This window comes from Poecile atricapillus, chromosome 4 (assembly GCF_030490865.1).
Source record: "Poecile atricapillus isolate bPoeAtr1 chromosome 4, bPoeAtr1.hap1, whole genome shotgun sequence".
Classification (NCBI taxonomy): Eukaryota; Metazoa; Chordata; class Aves; order Passeriformes; family Paridae; genus Poecile; species Poecile atricapillus.
In genome coordinates, this window is record NC_081252.1 from 5,718,673 (window position 1) to 5,741,504 (window position 22,832).

At 50.8% G+C, this 22,832-nt stretch overlaps 1 pseudogene; it reads right to left on the minus strand.

Annotated features, from left to right (window-relative positions):
* Positions 1 to 1,066: 1,066 nt before the first annotated feature.
* Positions 1,067 to 19,943, minus strand: LOC131578667 (bifunctional heparan sulfate N-deacetylase/N-sulfotransferase 3-like; annotated as a pseudogene).
* Positions 19,944 to 22,832: the final 2,889 nt, after the last annotated feature.

Sequence of the window (22,832 nt, forward strand, 5' to 3'; positions counted from 1 at the left end):
AGCACCTGGGGCAGCTGCACAGCCGGGGCCACTCCTGGCTGTTAGAGAAGCCGGGAGCTGACTGCTCCACGGGATTTGTTTGCTCCCAGCTCTGCGGCTCGGGGCTCTCTCTCATCGTGTTTTATCAAATAAAGTTGGTGTGGCATTCCTGGCTTTGACGATGGTGTTTTATTGGGATGTGCCAAGCCTGGATTCCCCGGGAAGCAGCAGTACGGGTTTGCCTGTGCCTAAGGACAGCCCCGGAGCCGCGCAGTGCAGAGAGAAGCCGTTCCTAAGCCACTGCTGATGATCATAACCAAGTTGAAATTAGAAGAAATGACAAGTCCCAGCTGAAACCGATGCAAAAGCAAGTTTGGATTGATTTTCAGACCCTCCTGCTTCATCTGCTTTGCCTTAGGAGCCGGAGAAATGGCTCTGATTCCCCTCCCGATGCTGCTGCTGGTGCGGAGCTGCCGGCCGGGCTTCAGGGATGCTGCGGCTCCCAGAGTCAGCCGGCGCTGCCTTTGGGGGCTCGGAGCTGAGCCCCAGTCCTGCAGCTGTGCCTCACAGAGACCCTTGGCTGTGTTTTGGGAGCTCAGAACCCGACTCACCCCATCAGTTTTGGGCTTCACAAAGGGCGGCGAGTGCCGCGTTTGAGGGGCTCAAAATTCAGGCTCAGAGCTTCAAACCAGAGACCGAATCCTGCGTTTTGGACTCTGAAACCGGGCTCGTGTCCGGGCTGGATTTGGGGTTCAGGCACAGTGACTGAGCCCTGGTTTCGGGGTTTCGGTCCGAGCAAGCGAGTCCAGGCTTCAGAGACCAAGTGCCGCCGATTGACTCTCAAAGCCAGGCTGCGCTGGCCAAGTGCAGACAGCGATGAACCGAGCTGAGATTTGGGGATGTGAAACCCCGCTCCCTCCGAGAGATCTGGGCTCACAGAGAGCAAGTTCTGCATTTCAGGGGCTCGAGGCAGAGACCAAGTCCCGCGTTCTGGGGATTTGGCTTCACAGAGCCTCGTGTTCGGGGGGCTTGAAGTAAACGCCAGCTGCGGTGCTTTGGTGTTCAGAGCGGGCTCGTTCGGGCAGCGTCAGTCGCAGCCGCTCAGCTCTAAGGGCCGCCTTTGGCCCGGCCCCACGGAGAGCTCGGAGCCGGCGACTCGGAGCTGCCTCTGGGGCCGGCGGCGGAGCCGCGTTTGGGGCTGAGAGCGGAGCCCGAACGCCGCGTTCGGGGCCAGCGGCAGAGCCCGGCCCGGCGCGTCGGGCTCCGCTCGGGGCCCCGGGGGCTGCCCCGGCACCGGCAGAGCCCCGGCTCCCCGCGGCCGGAGCGGGACCGTGCCCGGGGCCCCGAGCGGCCGGAGCGGGAGCCGGGCGCGAACCTCCGGCTCCCGGCCCGGCCCCGCCGCAGCGCCCCGGGCTCGGAGCGGCCCCGCCGAGAGCGCCCGGGCCGGGCCGGGGCCCGCACAGCGCCGAGCGGGGATCCCGAGCGAGACCCCCGGGACAGCGGCACCCGCGGGGCGGGACAGGGGCGGGATGGGACAGGGATGGGACAGGGATGAGATGGGGGCGGGTCGGGATAGAGGCGGGACACTGCGGGATAGGGGCGGGACCGGGGCGGGTCGGGATGGAACAGGGGCGGGATGGGACAGGGATGAGATGGGGGCGGGACAGGGACAGGGACAGGGACGGGGCGGGACCGGGGCGGGATGGGACAGGGGCGGGATGGAACAGGGGCGGGACCGGGGCGGGTCGGGATGGGACAGGGATGGGACAGGGGCGGGACCGGGGCGGGTCGGGATGGGACAGGGGCGGGCCAAGGGCCGGGGCGGGGCCGGGCAGGTGCTCGGGGTTTGGGGCGGGCGGGGCCGGGCAGGTGCGCGGGGCCCCAGGGCGGCTGCGCGGGGCGGGGCCGAGGGGATTTAAGGCCCGGAAGTCGCTCCCGGCGCCATTTGCTCCCCAGCGCTCGGAGGTGCCGGCACGGGCCGGGCCGGGCTCCCCGGCGGGGCCCAGGTGAGGCGCGGGAGCCTCGGCTTCCCGCCCCTGCTTCTCTCTTCCCCTTCTTTCCTCCCTTCCTTTCTCCCGCTCACCTCCGTCTCCTCCCTCCTCTCCGCAAACCCCCCCTTTCCTCTCCCCCGCTGCTCTTCTCTTCCTCCCCTGCACCTGGGTCCTGTCTCTCCTCCCTGCACAGCCCGACCCTCCAGTGTATCCCTCCTCCTCCCCCCGCTCCTTCTCCCCTCGCTCCTTCTCCCCTCGCTCCTTCTCCCCTCCTGAGCTCCCCATCCCTCCTCTCCCTGCCCCATCCTGCGCACCCCGACCGCCCCCAGCCCTCCTTCCTCCCCTCTCCTTCCCCCGGGCACCCAGCCCGAGCGCCCCCCATTCCCGCTCGGCCTTTCCCAGCTGCACCTCCCTCTCGTGCTTCCCTACAAACGGCGAGCCCGATTCTGTTCCTCTTTCCCCTTCTCCCTCCGCTCTGTGCCCCCGCTGAGCTCCGCTCCTGCTCCCTTCTGCCTCCCTCCCTGTGCGCTGTCTCTCGGCCCTGTCCCTCTGTGTCCCCGTGTCCCCTTCTCCCCTTGGTCTCTGTTTGCCCTTTGCAGAGAAGCCGCGAGGTTCGGGGCGCCGGATAATAAAGCCCCGAGGGCCGGAGCCGGCGCCCCCGGCGGGAATCCCCTCACGGGGCCGGAGCCCGCGGTGCGGGTCCCCCCACGCACAACACCGCCCCACACTGCCGGGTGTCCCCACATCACACTGGGGGCTGAGGGGGGCCGGGGCTGGGAGGGGGGCTCAGGGTGGGCCCCTCCTCCGGAGGGGTCTGGGGTGGGGTAGCGAGGGTTGGGGGGCCGGGGGGGTTTGGGAAGGGCCCCCTCGTTAGGAGGGGGTCCCGGGTGGGGGGTGCGGGGGGGTTTAGGGTGGGCCCCCTCCTCTGGAGGGGGTCCTGGGGGGGAGGGTTTGGGAAGGGCCCCCTCGTTAGGAGGGGGTCCCGGGTGGGGGGTGGGTCAGGGAGGGCCCCCTCCGGAGGAGGGGTCCCGGGGAGGGGCTGGGGGGCGGGGCCCCCTCCGGAGGGGGGGGGTCCGGGGTGGGAGGGGCTGGGGGGTTCCGCCCCCCTAAGCCCCTCCCACCTTGGCCCCTCCCCTCCGGGCGGGGCCCGGCCCGGCCCCTCCCCAGGACCCCTCCTCCGGACAGGGGCCCTGGGGGGGAGGGGGGCGGGGTGGGTGGGGGGGCAGCCTGCGGGGTCACGTCACTCTGAACCGTAATCGCACATTTGTGTCAAACGACCGCACTCCCCCTCCTATTCCCCCCCACCCACCCCGCCCCCCTCCCCCCCCAGGGCCCCTGTCCGGAGGAGGGGTCCTGGGGAGGGGTCGGGCCGGGCCCCGCCCGGAGGGGAGGGGCCAAGGTGGGAGGGGCTTAGGGGGGCAGAACCCCCCAGCCCCTCCCACCCCGGACCCCCCCCTCCGGAGGGGGCCCCGCCCCCCGCCCCTCCCCGGGACCCCTCCTCCGGAGGGGGCCCCCCCCTGACCCACCCCCCACCCGGGACCCCCTCCTAACGAGGGGGCCCTTCCCAAACCCTCCCCCCCAGGACCCCCTCCAGAGGAGGGGGCCCACCCTAAGCCCCCCCTCTCCCCACCCGGGACCCCCTCCTAACGAGGGGGCCCTTCCCAAACCCCCCCATCCCAAACCCCCCCGGCCCCCCAACCCTCGCTACCCCACCCCAGGACCCCTCCGGAGGAGGGGCCCACCCCGAGCCCCCCTCCCAGCCCCGGCCCCCCTCAGCCCCCAGTGTGATGTGGGGACACCCGGCAGTGTGGGGCGGTGTTGTGCGTGGGGGGACCCGCACCGCGGGCTCCGGCCCCGTGTGGGGATTCCCGCCGGGGGCGCCGGCTCCGGCCCTCGGGGCTTTATTATCCGGCGCCCCGAACCTCGCGGCTTCTCTGCAAAGGGCAAACAGAGACCAAGGGGAGAAGGGGACACGGGGACACAGAGGGACAGGGCCGAGAGACAGCGCACAGGGAGGGAGGCAGAAGGAAGCAGGAGCGGAGCTCAGCGGGGGCACAGAGCGGAGGGAGAAGGGGAAAGAGGAACAGAAGCGGGCTCGGCGTTTGTAGGGAAGCACGAGAGGGAGGTGCAGCTGGGAAAGGCCGAGCGGGAATGGGGGGCGCTCGGGCTGGGTGCCCGGGGGAAGGAGAGGGGAGGAAGGAGGGCTGGGGGCGGTCGGGGTGCGCAGGATGGGGCAGGGAGAGGAGGGAAGGGGAGCTCAGGAGGGGAGAAGGAGCGGGGGGAGAAGGAGCGGGGGGAGGAGGAGGGATACACTGGAGGGTCGGGCTGTGCAGGGAGGAGAGACAGGACCCAGGTGCAGGGGAGGAAGAGAAGAGCAGCGGGGGAGAGGAAAGGGGCGTTTGCGGAGAGGAGGGAGGAGACGGAGGTGAGCGGGAGAAAGGAAGGGAGGAAAGAAGGGGAAGAGAGAAGCAGGGGCGGGAAGCCGAGGCTCCCGCGCCTCACCTGGGCCCCGCCGGGGAGCCCGGCCCGGCCCGTGCCGGCACCTCCGAGCGCTGGGGAGCAAATGGCGGCGGGAGCGACTTCCGGGCCTTAAATCCCCTCGGCCCCGCCCCGCGCAGCCGCCCTGGGGCCCCGCGCACCTGCCCGGCCCCGCCCCGCGCACCTGAGCCCGGCCCCGCCCGCCCCAAACCCCGAGCACCTGCCCGGCCCCGCCCCGGCCCTTGGCCCGCCCCTGTCCCATCCCGACCCGCCCCGGTCCCGCCCCTGTTCCATCCCGCCCCTGTCCCTGTCCCTGTCCCGCCCCGGTCCCGCCCCTATCCCGCAGTGTCGCGCCTCTATCCCGACCCGCCCCTGTCCGATCCCTGTCCCATCCCGCCCCTGTCCCGCCCCGCGGGTGCCGCTGTCCCGGGGGTCTCGCTCGGGATCCCCGCTCGGCGCTGTGCGGGCCCCGGCCCGGCCCGGGCGCTCTCGGCGGGGCCGCTCCGAGCCCGGGGCGCTGCGGCGGGGCCGGGCCGGGAGCCGGAGGTTCGCGCCCGGCTCCCGCTCCGGCCGCTCGGGGCCCCGGGCACGGTCCCGCTCCGGCCGCGGGGAGCCGGGGCTCTGCCGGTGCCGGGGCAGCCCCCGGGGCCCCGAGCGGAGCCCGACGCGCCGGGCCGGGCTCTGCCCCTGGCCCCGAACGCGGCGTTCGGGCTCCGCTCTCAGCCCCAAACGCGGCTCCGCCGCCGGCCCCAGAGGCAGCTCCGAGTCGCCGGCTCCGAGCTCTCCGTGGGGCCGGGCCAAAGGCGGCCCTTAGAGCTGAGCGGCTGCGACTGACGCTGCCCGAACGAGCCCGCTCTGAACACCAAAGCACCGCAGCTGGCGTTTACTTCAAGCCCCCCGAACACGAGGCTCTGTGAAGCCAAATCCCCAGAACGCGGGACTTGGTCTCTGCCTCAAGCCCCTGAAATGCAGAACTTGCTCTCTGTGAGCCCAGATCTCTCGGAGGGAGCGGGGTTTCACATCCCCAAATCTCAGCTCGGTTCATCGCTGTCTGCACTTGGCCAGCGCAGCCTGGCTTTGAGAGTCAATCGGCGGCACTTGGTCTCTGAAGCCTGGACTCGCTTGCTCGGACCGAAACCCCGAAACCAGGGCTCAGTCACTGTGCCTGAACCCCAAATCCAGCCCGGACACGAGCCCGGTTTCAGAGTCCAAAACGCAGGATTCGGTCTCTGGTTTGAAGCTCTGAGCCTGAATTTTGAGCCCCTCAAACGCGGCACTCGCCGCCCTTTGTGAAGCCCAAAACTGATGGGGTGAGTCGGGTTCTGAGCTCCCAAAACACAGCCAAGGGTCTCTGTGAGGCACAGCTGCAGGACTGGGGCTCAGCTCCGAGCCCCCAAAGGCAGCGCCGGCTGACTCTGGGAGCCGCAGCATCCCTGAAGCCCGGCCGGCAGCTCCGCACCAGCAGCAGCATCGGGAGGGGAATCAGAGCCATTTCCCCGGCTCCTAAGGCAAAGCAGATGAAGCAGGAGGGCCTGAAAATCAATCCAAACTTGCTTTTGCATCGGTTTCAGCTGGGACTTGTCATTTCTTCTAATTTCTACTTGGTTATGATCATCAGCAGTGCCTTAGGAACGGCTTCTCTCTGCACTGCGCGGCTCCGGGGCTGTCCTTAGGCACAGGCAAAGCCGTACTGCTGCTTCCCGGGGAATCCAGGCTTGGCACATCCCAATAAAACACCATCGTCAAAGCCAGGAATGCCACACCAACTTTATTTGATAAAACACGATGAGAGAGAGCCCCGAGCCGCAGAGCTGGGAGCAAACAAATCCCGTGGAGCAGTCAGCTCCCGGCTTCTCTAACAGCCAGGAGTGGCCCCGGCTGTGCAGCTGCCCCAGGTGCTTCTGCTCAGGAGAAGAGAAAAAAAAGAAAAAAAAGAGAAAAATTGACAAAAAAGAAATATTTTTAAAAGGGGAAAGAAAGGGGGAAAAACAGTAAAAAGGAAAAGAGAAAAAGTAAAATAAAGAGCCTAAAATAATAAAGTAGGGGTGCAGAAGAAGCGAAATGCAGATTGAAGCCTTCCATGCACACAACAGGCAGCTGGGCAGGGGGTAAAGCTGATGAAGCAGCAAAAGTGACCCTCAAAGCACTCTCCAAATAACTAAAAGCCAAAGCAACAAACCAAAAACCCCAAGCAAATGCCCAGGCAATCCCTGCTGGATGCAGGAGCCAGTCTGAGCTGCTGGAAGCCGAGCAAGACAGAAATCCTGCAGGGGCCCCTCCTGTGGCACTCGGCCCAGGTGGGAAAGCCCTGGCCAGCCCCCCGTGCCTTGGGCGAGCTCCTGGTGACCTTTGGGAGCAGAGAGTGGGGCAGGGGCTGGGAATGAGCTGCTGCCATGGAACGGCTCCCGGTGTTCCGGGAGAAACCGCTCCTCTCTTGGCTCCCAGCTCTCCTTGCCTTCCATGGGCAGCGTCTGCACCTGCTCTGCACCTGGGGGGAAAAGGTGTGCAGGGAGCTGGGCACACCTCGGGCACGGCCTTCAGCCCAGGCCTTGGCTTTCCATCTCCCCCCATCCACTCCTCAAAGCCAAGGAGGTGCCTAAAGAATTAGCAATTCTAACAGAGCTGACACATAATCCCCGGGAAGGGGCAGCCCCCAGTCTGGGACCTGCTCTGCTTCTTTTCTGGCTGTTTCCCAAGGAAAATGCTGCTCTTTCTCATAGTGCCACAGATGCCCATTTGGAGGTGATGGAAATCAGAGGCAACTCAGGGAAACAGGAAAGGCTTAAGGAACTTCTTCAGCTGCACCAGCAGCGATGGAGAAAACCCACAGCTCCTTCTTGTGTTTAGGGACCGCCCAGAGCAGCAGGAGAAGCTTGGTTTGTGTTCTGTACGGGGACAATTGTGTTGTAATCCCTTTGTGCTCGTCTTCAAGTGAATGTGTCCCATGGTGGTGCCAATATTTCATGGAGGTAGCAGCTCCTGTTCTTTTTCCCCTATTAAATGCTGTCCTTAGCTCAATCTGAAGTGCTGGTGCACACTGGAGGATGGAAGGATGCACACTCCAAGGATGAAAGCAGGACTCCTGAGGCAGATGGATGGCCCTGGTGCTGCAGGTCTGGGTGCACAGCACCCATGGCACTTGCTGAAAAAGATCCAGCTTTCCATTTGTCAAGCACTTTGTAAATGTTCTGCAGAGATCGGTGGCTGTGGCTCCTCAAATATCTGGTTAATAACTACTGCGTTTTGGGGGTTTTTAAACTGTGTTTAACAGAGTTAACAACACACCTACCCACCTGTCCTCCTGCTTCTTCTTCTCCTTTTCAATGATTTGAAGCAGGTGATTTTTCTATCTCAGTATCACGGTGACATCAGGATCTGCTCTGGCTGTTCTATTTCATGTGTCAGGCGTCACCTTCCAGCTCCATTCAGTTCCTTGGGATCTGCTTTCTCAGCAGGGCCATTTATGATCGCTTGTCTTGGATTTTATGTATTGCCTTTCATTGTCTATCTCAGACATTTTCATGCTTGCACTGAATCAAAAGTGACAAGAAGTGATGGAATGTGTTGCTGGAAACACTTTTGGCAATGCCTGATTGCAGAAATGTTCCTTGATGAGCCACAGGCCATCCTGGGGGGCACTTTGGGGTGAGGAGGGGACGGTGCCCAAGGTTTGTCATCTTTGGCTCTTCTTCTCAGCAAACGGAACGAGCCCAAATGTTTTGCATAAACCAAGTACTCAGTGAGACTCAGGGGAGACCTGGTCCTGTCCCCTGGAGCTGACAGGAGGCTGTAGCCAGGGGGGGATTTGTCTCTGCCCAAACAACAAGATTTTATGATCCCAGGGTTAAGGAAGCCTTGTCACTGCTCTCTGTTGCTCTTCAGCGGGACCACGCAAGGCCAAACCAAACCTCAGTCCAAGGGAAAAGGACTAAGGAAGTGCAGAATCACCTTTTCTGCTTCAGGACAGCATCTGCAATAAACTGAATCAAGAAGGGTTTTAATAATTTTGGGAGCTGTTGGCTGTAGGGTGTGTGAGAGCTCTGGTTTCTGTGTTAATTTAGTTGTCTTCAGAGTTATAGAAAGACTGAAGCAATGACTGCTTCAAGATTGCTGCGTCTGCCTCATTTCTGGAAAAGGCTGTTAAGGTTGTGGGGCTTTTTTGAAATCTTAATTTTGTTTATGACAAACAGTGCAGCAGAAAACATCTTTCTCCTACAGGTTTATCAGATTTTTAAGCAACTGAATCTGATACTTCATCTTTGCCCTTTCCATGAATAGGAGGCAAACCAGAGAATTTGTTTCTTTAGGATTCTTTGGGAACACCCTAACACATGAGTGCAAGAAGCAGAGAGAAATCCAAAAGCAAGTCTGGGGCTCGGCTAATTTTTCAAGGATCAATGACAAATGCACAAGTGTCATTTGTTTCCTGCTCTTCTATCATAAACTTCCTTTTATAATTTTTGTCTCCTGTGCCAGCAAAACTGAGTACATCCAGAAAACAAATGCAATGCAGCGGAAGGGAAACTCCAAAGGTTGCGAAGTTACCCAGAATGTGGGATAGTGGTGCTCCAGTTACACAGAACTAACAGGAACAGCAATTTACCTGACTCTTCTTTGTGCAACATCAGCTTTCCTGTAGGGAGGCAAAAGGGGCTGGAAAGGCAAGTGTCTCAAATGTAAAGCTGGGAATATTCCCTGGCAATCACCATTAAGGTCAGTTCTTTTATTTTTGCCAGGAGAGATGTGCAATAGTCAATGGTTGTTACTAAGAAATGTCTCTTCTTATTTAAAGCCAGAATATTCTCACTTGGCCACTGGAAGTTTCCACCCAGCAGGGAAATGCAATTAAATCCAAGTGGAAGCAGTGTCCAGCCCCCATGCAGGAAATGTATGTGCAAGCTTTAGGACTGCACGAGGGAAGGAGAGGGTATTTGCATCTCAGGTGGAAGAGATCCTCAGGTGGATCTTTCATTGCTGCTGTCACCCCAGCAAAGAGAGCTGCTCTGAGCAGGTTTAGTGCTGACAATAGCTCAGAACAGCCCCCTGCACGTATTACATTAACATGTCCTCCCTTCAGGGCAATCTGGCCCTTTGCCAACCTCCCAATGGCCATGAAAATAAACTGCAATGCAAATGATGCTGAAAAAAAAAAATCAAAGGGTGAGAGTAAAACTCCTGTCTGTGGAATTCTTGATTAGTGCTTGTGGCCATCTGGCGTTGCTGTCCCTGGGGACAGTGACCTTCCTCTCCTCCCTCTGTCGGTGTTTCATTCCCTTACCTCTTTGGTTGCCACACCGGCATTTAAATGATGCCTTCTGGCTTTTAACTCCTTTCTCTTTTCTTTTTCCTCTATTTCTCTTGGTGTGGAAGTGTGCTGGAACAGAAATTTCCATCACAGCAGCACATCTGCAAATAGAAACATCACAGAGTCTCACTCAGTGTGGGCAAGCACCTTCAGCTCCAAGGAGCTGTGGAGAGCAAGCGCTCGGTCCCTTAAGGAAACGTGGAGTGATCGGTCCCTGAGACAAGAAAATCCAGACAAATGCTATGGTCAGCCCTAAGCAGGAAGATTGAAAGCCAATGACCTCGAACCTGCCATCATTATGTTCATCATTTTAATGTAATTATGGTGTGATAACGCAAAGTTGGAGTTTAGAGAGTTTAGACATTCTGCTGAGGCTGGTGACGTTACTCAGAGGGTTTTGTATCGCTCTGATGTGTCTGAGCAGGATCAAGAACTAAAAGGAAAATTTTACAGAAGCATTTGAAGACAGATTGCCCCAAAAACTGCTGCTTCTTCCAGGGGGACAAAAGATGGAACGTTTTCCTGTTGAATTCCTCTCAGAAAGCACAGCCCTACTAGCTCAGCTATGGCAAGGGTGGATATGATACACCATGGAAAGAGACAAAACCAGAAAGGTAAAAAGGTCTATCTCCCCTCCTCCCCTGAACACACTCTAAGGAAAACATTTCAAGCAATGGAATAGAGTAGAATTGGTTCCTGCCTCTGGAGTTCAGTTCTCCATTTCATCCAAGTGCTAACTGGGATGACTGGTGGTGCTGTGCAATCCTCACTGGAGGAGACTCCCCCGTACAAAGCCACCACACATCATGTGGCAGCAGCCCCACAACATCTGCAAAAGGCAGGTCCAGCACAGAGCTGATCTGGAACAGGAATCACCTCTGAGCACAGGAGACAGGAGCTGCTTTATCAGCCATGCTGCCTCTGTGGATAAATTCATGGCCTTTTTCATTGGATTGAATTGCAGAGTGCTGTGCAGGTCTCATTTCTGAAGGGTGATGGTGCAGACAGTGGTTTAAATGGTACAGTGTGTTCATCAATATGTGGTACTGCATTTACATCCCTGGAGTAAAAGAATTGGCACATACAGAATATGTTACAGGAGGGCAGCTATACAATGAAGTCATACAAATATGTAAAAGTTACACTGTTCACAAAAAAAAAAAAAATAAAAAAAGGAAGAGCTGCCATTATTGTCAATAAATACAGAACAGGAGAATATGCACCTCATCTGTCAACATCTAAAGGTCAGAGCATTTCCATCCCAGAAGTGCTTCCAAGATGGATCCTCTGAGGATTTACAGAAGCATGCTGAAGCAAAATACAAGCTGTATTTGGGGTGAGAGGACAAAAGAAGGAACTAAGAAAATTCTTCAAGTTGAGCCTCACCTAGTACCAGTTCTAGATCTCAGACAGATCTGGTGAAGCCCCAGTTGTGCTGCAATCCTCTTTCTGCACGGCCTGACGTGGTGCTTTGTGGCTGGCTGGGAACTGCTCCTTCAGGGCTTTGATTAAAACACTGTGCAAGGCAGCAGAGACTCATCTCCAGACTCCTGAGTTATTCCTGTTCTGCTGGAAGCTGACATTCCACTGACAACCAGCTCATACCTGCTTTATACTCACAGCTTTTCAGTTTCTCATCTTAGGGACAAAGACCAGAGCAATGCTTCCTTTTGTTTTTTTCCCCTAGTTTATGTTCTTTGTTGATTTGTGAAAACATCTCTCAGGATAGTTGATAACTTTTGCCTTTGTATTGCAGGCACAGTTTTTCTCCTGCTATCAGCTCCTCCAAAGCCTGAAAGATTAACCTTTTTTTTTCCCCTCACTTGCTAACAATGTAGGTTGCCTTCCTGCTACTCACTTAGATGGCATTTCTGCCATGTTGGATAGAAAGGAATAAAAAGGGAAGAAAGCAGCAAGAGGCCCCCAAACTGCCACTGTTTCCTATTTTAGGCACTTCACATTGCAAAGAAATCAATTCCTGTAACTCCCATCCTGGGAACACCTAAAATCTGAGGCTCATCTAAGCTCCACGGAATGAGACTTAGAGAGTGTCATTTTAATGCACTTTTAGGATTGAGACCTAGGCTGAAATGATATGAAACTAATTGTTTTGAAGTTCCCTGATGCATGAGCCTTGATTTTTCATCTGATATGAAAAGTTGTCATTCATCTTTACTTCTTTCTTTTGCCCTTTAGCCAATTAGATACTACAAACTTCAAATTCCAAAACTGCAGCTTTCTGCCTTAATTTAAGGTCAACAAAATGATGCTGCAGCCTCTGACTGTTTAGTAGGGGTTATTGCATGAAATGAACGACACAAGTGCACAGGCAGAGTGAGATAAAGGCAAATCAAAGCATTTCATCTGCAACTTTTCACCTTCTACAAATCATCTTGGAAAAATGCAAATCACCCCACACTGCAGTTCACTTGTCTCTCAGTTTCTGCCCCATTAAACAGCGTCGTGTCCCCTGAAGTCTCTTCCAGTTTCTCACACTTGGAAGTCCAATTGACTTTAACAGCAATTTTCCTTAAGGTCTATCAACACAGATGAATGGGCAGACCCCTAATGCATGGCTTAAAACTATCTTTTATACAATATTGCCCTCTATGGGAGCCCCAAGATGTAACAGATCTACAACAGAAATACGGATGCTGATGCTCTTTGCTCCTATTCCATTTTTTTGGGCATAGGATCTACTTTCCTAAAACACTCCTCTTGAACATAAAAGCTTTATGCCACCAGGAGAAATCAACTTACTATCCTCTCACCATTTAGTTTATTTCTTTCAAGCCTGCACTTCAAATTGTTTAACAGGTATCTCTGCTACTGCTATTTACGTTTTAGGTGACCATTTCAGTTCACAGAAGCCCTGCTGCTCTGGGTGTGTCAGCATTTCAGGCACACTTAAAACCAGCAAATGAACAAAACTGAGACCCAAAGTGCAACATCACTGGGATGGGTAGGCAAACAGCATTTGGAAGATTATTTCTCAAGTGCCCCAAAGTCTTCTGAGAGCAAAGATGCCACTCCAAAATATCACGGCAGATATTTTGAAATGGAACCTGCTGAACATTAGGAAAGCAGGAAAGTAGGAATGAGCAAGATGAAGAGGTACAATGGTTAAGTACCAAGTTCTTATTCACTTGGAGTGAATTATTCCATCCATGTTTTTCTTTCCTCATTTTAATTAAGTCACCTTTGTTTTCCTTCCATGAGAAAAAGATATTGTCAAAAAAAACCCCTCACTCAAAAGATGATTGGAGAGCAATCACCACTGGGCATTGTTCACCTGGAACTGCATTGCATATTCCAACCAAAAACCCAACCATTCCTTCTGCTACCATCCTGATATTTTAATGGTAGTGCTGAAAGCCTGTAAGCAATTCCTACCTCAAGAAAAGGGAATCAATAGTAGTTAGACATTAAAAGCATTGCTTTAGCTTATTAACTCTGTTCCAGCAGATGTTGTAGAGAGATTGCACATCTCTAAAGAAGCCCAGTGCAAAGTAAATATAACATCATGATCTTGATTTCCCTTGTCAGACTACAGCATTTTCAAGTCTTTAGCCTCCCTTTTGCTGAACCCAGGTCTGTGTGGGTTATTTTTCATTTTATTTTGAAGCACAGCCTAGTCACATCAGTCTAAAAACAGACCTCAGGGCACACTTCCATTTCCCATTTCAGGATTTCCCACCCTACTGGAGCATTAGCACGAAGCCTCCTCCTATAGCACCGGATAAAGCCGAAAACAAATTATAAGAGGGCGACCTAAAAGTTTTTTAAAAAACTTGCTAGGAGGTGAAACAAAACACTGTACAACAGGATGAATTCATGACAGTAATTCTAGAACACCGGTTTGGTGGTGCTTTAGTATCCAATTTTTCACTTTGAGGGTTCTTTAAGGTTTAAATGATGGTATATAAAAAGCTCTGCTTGTGCAAGCTAACCTAGAAAAAAAGTCATCCTCAGAATGCAATGGAAGCTTGATATCTAGATGGCAAGGACAGAAGAGCAAAAAGAGAAAGATAAATGTTCTTTGTAGTTCCTCCTTTGAAACTACCATTCCTGGTTTCACCTTTTATTCAGAAGTGGATTAGAGTATTAAAAGAGTCTCTGTAGACATGTTAAAGGGGACTCCCACTGGAGCTCTGGTCTAATTAAGCTGCTTTATGAATCATTCCAGTTTGACTAACTCAAAATGTCTTCTAAAAAAATATCACTTAATACATCAAACCGAGAGTTCAAGCCCCTTTGTTTTTAATAATCAAAGAAGAAACGCTTGGGTTTGAGATTTGTAAGCTATCACTGCACTTTATGGATGATCCTCTTGATGATCATTGCTTTGCCAGCAGCTGACCTGCATTGCTCTTTAGGAGAAGCCCCCTTTCCCCTGCCCATCTCAGCAGCCCTGCTACAGCTCAGACACGCAGCTGAGGTGACAGCAGAATGCTGGTGTTACCCAGAGACAACAGTCCCAGCCCATGGAAACCATCAGTCAGCATTTTGCTGCTGGCTCGGCTGGAGACCATCAGGAGCTGGGGAATGTTTCTGCTGGAGCTGATGCAGGGAACAGCAGAGCACTGCCCAGCTCTGGAAGGAGCCCCTTGCTGTAGAGCAGTGCTGCACAAAACCTGTTCCCCTTCTGATCACTCCCTCGGCCAGCCTGAACTCGGGCTGGGAGCAGATGCACAACGGGGTGACAACACTTCTGCCTGCAGCACTGGGGACCAGAGAAACCCTGGCATGGTCTCTGATGGAACACAACCCTTGTGAGTCACACAGCAAATGGTTCTCTATGTTCACACAAAAAAGGGAAAATGGGGGCACAACCCAAGTTCCTGGATTAGTGTCTGTGACAATCTGCAATGGAGGAGGGGCAGCAGCCAGCTTTTCTGCCTGAGGCACTTGGATGAATGGGACTTGGACCTGCTTTTGGTCTTGCTTGTGCAAGGATTTACAAAACTAGACTGACTTGCTTATCAGCAGGGAGGTCACAAAAAGAGTCATGATGGAAACAGACCAAAGGGGATGCAGCTCTTCCACAGTGTTACAGGTGCAAACAACAAATGACAAGAGGGCTGAGCAGAGCTGAAATCTGCTTACTGCTTCACTCTCTCCTATGACATTGAAGCAAGGCCTAGGAAAAACCTCTTCTCTCTCTAAGCTCCACTCCTACCCCTTTTGACTTCCCAGGAGCTGTCTGCTACTTCAGGCCAAAGCAAAACCTGGGAAGGATTCTGTCAGGAGAATCGTGGGACAGAGCCCAAGAAGCTTTATGGATACACAAAGCCATCCATCCATCTCTCTCACACATCACCAGCCCTTGTCTCGGTGTCACACGGGAAGTGGTGACAAAGATCAGGCTGTGGATTAAGCACCAACTCATTTCTTGCTTTGATGCTATCTCAAGAAGAGTACTTAGAACCCCACAGTTTATATTTTCAGAGTTGAGTAAGCACTTAAGACATAAAACAGTAATGTAATTAGAGATATGTGGAGCAGCTCTAATGCTAGATGTAAATGAATGGATGTTGGTTTAACAGATGTTTCCACATTAGTTTCTATCAGCACACTCTCTGAAACTAATACATCCAAAGCCATACAGGAACAAAGCCACACTAGGATATCAAAGGTATCTTACAGAGGAATAAAAGTATAAGATAAAGGTCATTACAGAACTGGTATGCACTGATTTGCCTTTATCATCTGTACAAGTGTGTCCAGACATAAAGAGGGGAAAAGAGAAGCTGGAAAAGACACTGTATAGCTGGACCAAGTCAGCAGTCAGGGAATCTAGCTGGGTTTTTTTCACTTTTTTTTAATTTGACTGGAGGACTGAGCAGCATTTTTGCTGTTGATGTTGTTGCAAATCAGCACTTGATGCTGAAGCAGACCACTAGCAGCATGTTCTCCCCTGATATCTGGGAAATAAGAATAACCCACGACAAGGCAGGCACTGCCAGTAGAAGACATGAGTGCCCTAGCTGAGTTCTAATGCGTGAAACTCAGCTCCAAGTGTATCCATATTTCATCCCTACATTTCTGATTCTGGAAAACCTCTAACACATTTTGAGCCAGAGCCCAAAGATTCAGATGAAAAACTCTAACAACTTCTTGAGACATCAAGAAAACAAACTAGACTTTTCTTAATGAAATATATGAACACTCCAAGAACCCCAAACCACATTCTGGTATGCCTTTATGTTTCTCGCACTCGTGATGCCAGTCTAATTAAGTTCCGCATATCTCAAGTTGCTGCTGGAGAATTAAGACTAATCTATAACTCTTCTAAGTTGTCATAGTTCCTCTGAAATCAATGGATGTTTTGACAGCTTACACCATCTGAGGAACTGCTCTGTGTGTCGAGTAAGACACAGTGCTGTTTAATTACAGGGAGGTTCAGAAGCAGTCTCCACAGCTCAAGAAAAAACCAGTTCTTCCAGGAATAGTCATTTCTTGTTTCTATCCAACTCATTATGAACTTCAGTGTCAAAAGCCATCTTTCCTTCAGTGAAGACCATCACTGTGTCTCCAGCTGAAAGAAAAGGTTCTATCTCTTGCAGTAAATTTTGAAACACGCCCTTGGTGCTGCGAGGAGAAGTAAGGAGCCCCTATTCCAGTGTCATCAGAGCACTGAGATAACAGTGGGGAGACTGGGAGCAGCCAGACTACAGAAACTCCACACAGGAGCAGCAGGACATGGATCCAGATATTCCAGTGGAAGTTTTCAGACAGTCTGGAAGAGCAAACCAGGGGGATACTGTGTGTTTACACACAAACTTCTGAGAGGATTGACTTGCTCTGCCTCATATTTAGGAACATGATTTGCTAGTAGGCTTGGCAGTGCTGGATTAATAGTTGGACCCCATCATCTCAAAGGTCTATTCCAAACTACATGGTTATAGCATTCTATGTTTCTAACCACAGAACTGCAGGAATTGTGTTTTCCACATTTGGGGATGCAAAGATGAAAACTTTAAAAATGTTCACAGACATTGTAGCGATTGGTGTGTAAGCTGCAAGATTTGGACAGAGCACAGCAACACTTCCTTACACCAAACCAACAAAGCACAACAACAAACAACCACCTAAAAAACCCCCTCCAAAACCCAAAAAACCCAACCACCATCAAAGCCACAGTTCCAAATCCAGAAACAGATGTTTTTCAGAAAGTGTTGTTCTAAGTAATGGTATGTTTTATCTACAAGCTTTGCACTACCAAAATCAGTAGAATCAACTGTTGTGATTGCCTGCCTATACAGGGAGGAAATGGACCACATGAGGATTAACAGGTACAGAATAATGTACACCACCTAATGCAAAATCTGTGCCGCAGGTTAAGAGCCAGAAAAACATACATGTTTTTATTAGAAATGTGTGCCTAGTGGAAATGAGCGAATCTTGAGTACTGAAATGATACAAAGTCTACATTTAGAACCTCTTTTCACACTTGCAGCGCCCAATTCTCTGTCACAGTCACTGCAGCAGAACTCACTAAAACTCTTGTTTAATGAGATGTCATTTATCTGCAAATACACTTTACAATAACGTGTTTCCAACTACTGCAAACTGATTTTGTTTCATTCCTTCCACATGTCATTGTGCCACCGAGGAGAACTCCTTTGATATTAATAGCAATGAAGATGCATTGCATCTGACAGCCCTAACAACATGTTTAATACAACATTTTAACTCTAAGTAGATGAAGACTCAGAAGGGAACACTTTTTTCAGATTCCATTGTTTCAGAACACAGTTCTGTATAAATGAAATTATCCCACTTAAAAGTTATTACCACTTTGATATTACTTCTATTTAATGGGACAGTTTTATTTTGGGAAGATTACTTTCTGACATACTGCAAATTATTTTCCCCAAACAATATGGTTTATCCTTCTCTATCTGCTGTAACCAAATTTGTCTCAATAGTCTCCTGCTTCTGGTATATAACTCTGGCAATTCAACATCCCAACTTCTTTTAAAATGACAATCCTAAGGTGTCACTTGCAAAGACAAACAATACAAAACGTGCTGTCTCCGACTGCTACTGCACAACTCAGTGATGGATTTATTCAGGCTTTATTTCAGCCACTTTGTTACCAGAAAGTTCTGCTCCTGCAGAACAACACAAGTTCTGCCAGTGATGCTGGCCAGACTTGACTTTTTTCCTGCCATCTGAGTTTGCATTCAGGAGACTCTCCAAGGATGCTCACTCACCTAACTCAAACACTGCCATCCTCTTCTCCATGGAAAAACCATTTAGGAAGCTTCACCTTTATTTCTGCTCTCTCCCATGGGATTTGTTTGCCTAAGGAAAACACCTACTTAACAAGGAGGTAAATCTCATTTTTAAGTGCATGGACAGAGAATGTTTTGGCAAAGAGCAAATGCAATTTTAAAGCAAATTAAAAGTTTAACCGCAGGGTCAAACCTTTCATTTAAGAGAGCAAAGAATGCAGAGCTGCTGTGGCTTGACAAGTGTATTAACACTGAAGAAACCCAAAAACTTGGTTAAAAATGAAACAAAAATGACCCACTGCATGCAGTGCTGTCCTTGTCTTTCCTTCTTGCACTTCCTCATCCCATTAACAAACTTCTAAGAAAACATTCTCCCTTATCTTTAGTGCAAACAGGGCAACAATCAGGATGTTAGAGATTTGCAGCTTCTAGACCAAGTTGAGAAAGGTGATCTCCTATTTCCTGCTTTGGGACAACACTCCTCACAAAAAGCACACAAGAAACACAGGAAGAAATAATGGGAAGATGTTAGTGCCACTGACCAACCACTGTCACCTCACTTGAACAGCACAACAGAGTGGAAAAGGACCTTCAGGAATGTACAGCTCTAAACATTCAAATGGAAATTGTCCAGTCATTTACTGACAGCTTTTAAGAGCAATATTAGCACAAACCCTCCCTGCAAGCAAGTGCCATAAAACAGAGATGAGAGAGGTGAAATGCTGCAAACAACTCCTGACATCCAAACCTATCTCAAACAGCCAATAACCCAGTCCACTCTTCACATTTGATGCTGCCATTTACTGCTGCTCACCACATTCACCTCCTGCTTGTAAGACTCACAACAAGTGCAATAAATATGAACAGCTCCTGAGTGGAGCCCTCCAGTTCCAACCATGAACAACTATTCACTTTCAGATGAAAATACCGCTTTGCTGCATTGACCATCAGTTTGTGCACATACTTTACCTCTACATCGTTGGTGTTCATCCTTGTTCCATCCTTGCCAACGAAGATATCATCTATGTCAACCAGAATGTACCTATCCAAGGATAGGGTGAGTTTCTTTCCAGACAGGAAAGAGATGGCATCTATGAAAATCAGCTTGTGCAGCCAAAAATTCAAGTTACTGCCGAAAAGGACTCGCTGAATCCCATCGTGGAGCCCCAAGTCATGTATTACTGTGGCATAGAGAGCACCTAGAGCAGCAGGTGGAGAAAGGTTTTCTGGTGTCTTTACTTTTGCAAATATCACTGGTTGATAAGTTGTGTGATTAACCTGGAAAACGGCCCAGTCATTTCCAAGCAAGGGCCCTTCCTCAAGCTTAGAAGGTTTAGTCACATGGAACAGTGGGGAATGAGGGTTAATGCAACAGTCCTGAACACCCAGATTGCTGTGGACATGGAAAGGAAAACCCTTCAACTCAAAGCTCTGCAAGCTGTTCTCAGTGCCTTTGTGAAATCCAATCACACCTACACCGTACTCCAGGCAGTACTTATCTAGAAGGCCTCTGTTCCAAGAGTCCATATTCACCTACTTCAGAATATTTTCATACACTATGAGAGCGTATTTGCCTCTGCTTTTGTCTATAAGCACTGGGAGGTCACCTTTCCCAGATGCAATCTCAAGGTGAAACTGAAACCTGCTGGATTCCAGAATGCTTATTATATCTTGGCCTAAGCTTGAGTGCTGGCTTTCCACAAACACCAGCACTACCAGGTCTGTCCTCAGGGGATCGATGGGCTTCGTGCTCTTCATCTCCATCAGCTTGGATGGCAACGGTTGAGGATCACCACATTCCACTTCTGAAGAGGTTTCAGGAAGCTCATTCTCCTCTTTGTAGCCATTATACAAGTAGTAGGCAGAAATAACTATGCTCACCATACAAAAAGTGGCCAGCAAAATTACTCTTCTTTGGAAATGTCTGTGAAGTTTCAGGATAAAACTCATGCTGTTTACTTGCCTTAGATAGCTCTCAACAGCAGCATGAAAAACAAACACAGATTCTCAACAACTTGTTCCAGTCCTCTGAAATATTTCTGTCACCATTGCAGCACACACATCTGTCTTCCACAGAGCTTTACCCAAGGTATGGCCTAGAAGAAAAGAAAATCAGAGATTTAATTGAGGCAGCACCTTGTGAAGTATCACCTGCTTAAACTAATGGGGAGTAAAGAAACCACTGCCAGCCAGAGAGTTGGAGACCAACAGCTCCAAATCTTGCAATAATGTATTTTTTTGCCTGCTCCCACTACTTGCCACGTGCATTTGAATGTCTCTGAATCTCACAGGTTCCTCAGCTCAGAGGATCAAATAAAGTAGGAAGAGGTACTGAAAAGCAAGGCGTAAAAGCAAAGTATTTACTGTGCTTTAGAAATTATTTTCACCTAAAGATAAAAGTTAATTCCCAAGTAGACAGCTGCTAACAACCAAAATACTGAAGAAAATTTATCAACTTCTTCCTTCTACTCCTAAAAAGCTGGGGGAACATGATTAAACAAATTTTATCTTTTATTAGTTTTCCCAAGAACTAAGAACGTACACAACTGTTGTACAAACATACAGTGATGCACTCTATATTACATCTACTGTAGGAATGTTTTCAAAGCAAAACCTCCTTCCTGCAACATCAGAGGAAAACAAAGCATTTCTCTGGACTGTGGAGTCTTGCAGACTGTTAGAAGCACTTGCCAATTCTTTGCATTAAAAGAAATACAATAATCAAGCTCTTAAATTGGAGAAGAGAAAGTCATAACTCAAAAGTTAAACCTAACAGGCAGATCACCTAAGGATATACTTATGCTTTATCTTGTATTTAAGGAAAGAATAATTTTTCAAGCCAGCAGTACAACTGCTGTCAAAACTCCCTAGTAAAACAACTGGATGGTGTGACAAGCATAAAATAATGATCATAAGTCATAAACAAAGCTTCAAAGCAGATCTTGGAAAATATTAGGTGTGTGAAGATCTAGAACATGGCCACTCTAACTTCAGCGTAGTTTGCACCCAGGTCCATTTGGAAATGGGATTAGGATAAGGTGTGGCATTAACATGGTCATTTCCCAACTGAGAGCTTAATCCTTCCAGTCCTGGTTGGTTTCTTTTTTTATTCCTACATTGTAAGCAAATTGGTCTTTCGCTCCAGATTTTCAAAAAAGCTAAAAAATATGATGTACTTAACAGTACCTATGTCATGTCCACAAATTTAATGAAACCCTGAAGACAGATCTTCCCGGTGCCAAGATGAGCATCAAGTAAAACTAAACGAGAAAGATCAGATGAGGGAGAGGAAAAGAAACTCCAAGGCATTCTATTCATCAAAACCGCAAAATTCAGCATCAAGAGCGAGCGTACGTGAGCCGTCTCATTCATAGTTAAGAGTCAGAGCAAGATTCCTGCTGTCTGCATAGATTTTACTCTCCTCACTGTCTACTCAGATACCTCTTTATCAATCCCTTCTCTTCTGGGAAGACTTGAACCCAGCCTTGAACCTGACCTGCAGCTGCACAAAGTCCTGCTCAAAGCTTTTGGGCAGGAAACCTGCCCTTCACCCACGCTCACTAATCAGTGCTTCACTAAAATAACACAACCCCAGCTTCTCGGTTTCTGTCTGAAAAAAAACCTGAGGAATGCAGAAAGACCAAACAACAACATGGAAGTACCTTTAGAAGAAATTAACATTCTTAAGCATTGAAATGTCTGATCCTTGCCACACCAGCTTCAAGAATTTCAGTCTGGATGGCATAACAGAGACATTTAATATGGGAACAAGTCAGGTGACAAAGAGAAGTTCCACCCTGAAGGAGTTAACACCAGACAGAGGCTTCCAGACAGATGATTTTTCATTACACACACCAAGGGTTCTCTTCATCTTGGGTTTCCAGCTCAGCTGACTGAATGCCAAGAAACACATCATTTTAGTGCCTAAAATTATCACTGACTGCATTCTGCAGGAAAGCTCTACATACACCTACTTGTCTTTGACAACCACAGACCTGGCTGGTCCAGATACAGAAAAAGTGAGAACTGACACTGACCTAAGCTCAGAGCAAGGAAGGGCCGATGAGACAGAGCTGCTTGAACTGGGTATTACACAAGGGTTGCAACCCAAGAAACACTTGCAGCAAGGACACGGTTCCTAATGCCATTCCATAGAGAGGAAAATCTGGAGCCAGCCCAGAAACCCGTGTCTGCTTCAAGAAAAGCCCAGTCATTGTATCCTCAGCTCCTAATTGCAGGCACCCCCGTGGGGCTATAGCGGGCAGCTGCAAGAGGAGTGGCTGGAACTGCCAAGACAGATGTGAGGTTCCTCTGTGAGGAATGAGGAACTCTCTGAGGCAGCAGGACACAGCCAGACTTGGCACAGTCCCTGCTGAAGACAGTCAGGAAGCAGGACGGAACAGAGCAAGGCACAAGTTTTAAATGCACGCTCTCTTGTATCAGCTTGAGGCTCACGTAATTTTCACTTGCTGGTTTGGATGGCAGGAGTTCAAAAGAACGCAGGAAGAAGAAAACAAACAATTCAAAGAGTTCTCTAAGCCTTGACAAGATACAGTTCCTTTCCTCCAGGGACAGCAGCATTTTCCCCTGAGCAACAGAACTTGCTGGATACTCTAGTGCTGTATTACAGCTAAAATAACTCACAGTGCACCCCTGACAGCGCCATCCTTGGGATGCTCCTCACATGACACACCGTGGGACCTATGGAGATTGGGACAGCGACCTTTATCACATCTCTAGACGTGGCTTCAGGGAAGATGGTCCTTGCTCACTATCATTTCCTACAGTAAAACCAGACAAAAGGTCTAATTCTCAATGTACCTACAGTGAGTGTGTGAG